The sequence below is a fragment of the Elephantulus edwardii genome, unplaced genomic scaffold (assembly GCF_000299155.1).
Source record: "Elephantulus edwardii isolate Elephantulus edwardi_28Jun2011 unplaced genomic scaffold, EleEdw1.0 scaffold00011, whole genome shotgun sequence".
NCBI lineage: Eukaryota > Metazoa > Chordata > Mammalia > Macroscelidea > Macroscelididae > Elephantulus > Elephantulus edwardii.
The window spans coordinates 25,206,862-25,209,132 of NW_006399761.1; the positions used below are offsets into that span (position 1 = coordinate 25,206,862).

The window sequence follows — 2,271 nt, forward strand, 5'->3', positions numbered from 1 at the left end:
TTTTTTTTCATTGTGAAAAAGATCTTTAAAGAAAAATCTTAGTTAACAAGTTTCACTTAGCAAAATACACCCACAAAGAAAGTTTTAAGTCAAGGCCTCACCAGTTCCTACAGTATTAGTATTGTGACTCAATTTTCAAAATTAACTTTTAAAAGCTTAAAACTTAACCTAAGATTTTGAAGGAAAACAAACTAGAATGAACAAACATGAAAAATGCTTCTCTTTGGATTAGGGATATAGCACCTTTGAGTTTTCAAAAAAAAAAAGCAGGTCTCTCAGATGTGTCTGCTGTTAACATGGTGCCAAAGATTCACATTTAACGTACTTTAAACCATCTTAACTCAGACATCACTCTGAAACATACTACCAAAATGTTGAGAAAAGCTGAAAATAGTTTTTTATAGTTTACTCAGTATCTTTATCACATGCAAGAAGAAAGTTTGAATGAGAAAACACTGAAGAGGTAATTTTTTAAATCCAGGTTTCACAAACTTATGGTGCAAAATGGGTCCCACAGCTTCCTCTAAGTAATAAATGCTTTCCACTGCTTGCTGGCTGCCTGTGAAAATTTGAAGTTTTCTCAAATGCTTCTAGAGTACTAGTCCTATCCACCTGTGCTGTTCTGATGACCGCTACAGCCAGACTCATAACAGCCACTGACCGACTGGTTCTCAAGGCCAGTTTAAGTGGATTGGGTCGACACTCCCATGCCCTGCATCATTTGTCTACTGTAAGCCCCATTGGTTGAATTTAAGAAGAGCTCTATGTATCTATGGACCAATTGGCAGCATCAGGATGGATGGTGAAGAGACTGAGATTGTTCACAGCTTTAGTTTCCTTTGCTCCACAGTCAATACTCTTGGCACCAGTAGCCAGGAAATTAAAAGACATATTGCGATGAGAAAGTCTGCTGTTAGAGACCTTTCCAAAGTTCTGAAGAGCAATGGTGTCTTTCTGGAGACTAAGATGTGTCTGATACAGGCCATGGTCTTTGCAATCACTTGTTATGCATCAGAGAGTTGGAAAATGACTAAGGAGGATATTAGGAGAATTGACGCCTTTGAGCTGTGGTGCTGGAGAAGAGTATTGAGGGTACCGTGGACTGCCAAGAAAACAAACAGATTCATCCTGGAGAGGGTTAAACTGGGTGGCTCCTTGGAGGCAAGAATCCTGAGGCTCCGTTTGACATACTTTGGACATCTTATAAGGAGGAATTGGTCCTTGGAGAGGGATATCATATTTGGGAGGGTGGAGGGACTGTGCAGGAGAGGAAGGCCCTCTATGAGGTGGATTGATTCAGTGACTGGGGTAATCGGGATGGGTGTATCGGAGACAGTGCGATTGACACAGGACAGAGCAGGATTAGGGCTGTTGTACATAGGGTCGTTACGAGTCGCAAGCAACTCGATGGCACATAACAACAATAGCAACTATTTATCTGTGCTGTACGTTGGCTGTCTTTTGACATGGCAGCCACAGCTTCTTCAGGAGTGGCAAACTCAACATCTGCTTCTCTGGTCGCTCTTCCATCCGGGCCAATCTCAATACACACTCTCACAGGGTTGAGTGGAGAGAAGTTATGTCATTCTCAGTCGCTTTGTACAGAAGCCCCCTCATGTGGACACAGTGTACATTTGTGCTCTGAACAGCAAACTCACTGTCTTCATATCTGTGGTCATACATTCCTGACAGTAACTGAAATCTCTTCCAAATAGATTAGTGATGAAACCATAGCTGTCATAGAGGCCCCTGTACTCCTCCTGGCCCCCATAACCTGTGCTATAAGCCCCATACCTTACCCTGTCAAAACCTGCTTCTTTGACATGCCAATGTATCTCCGGGTGGTACCACGCCTGAAGAAGCTAATTTTTTTTTTTTACTTATGTGTGTACCATCAAATTGGATCTGACTGGTACAGGAGGCAATTGTTCCTCCTTCTTCAGCAGAGCATCCAGTGGATTTGAACTGCGCACCTCTGGGATTGCAGTAGTTTCCTGTCACTAGGCCACCAGAGCTAGCCAAAGATGCTAATTTTTAAAAGTTCCTTCTGCAGAATGGTTTTCTGGCAAGATGGATCTTGGCGGAAAGCAGGATACCAGAAGAATGTATATTTGTGTTTCATTGACTATGCAAAGGTGTTTGACTGCGTGGATCATAACAAACTGTGGCTGACTCTAAGAAGAATGGGAATCCCAGAACATTTAATTGTGCTAATGCGAAACCTATACTTGGACTAAGAGGCAGTCGTCAGAACAGAGCAGGGTAACACTG

The 2,271-nt window shown here is 42.4% G+C and overlaps 1 pseudogene; it reads right to left on the reverse strand.

Annotated features, from left to right (window-relative positions):
- Positions 1 to 604: 604 nt before the first annotated feature.
- The window catches only part of LOC102864924, a 5,493-nt pseudogene continuing 3,826 nt past the window's right edge, over positions 605 to 2,271 (reverse strand).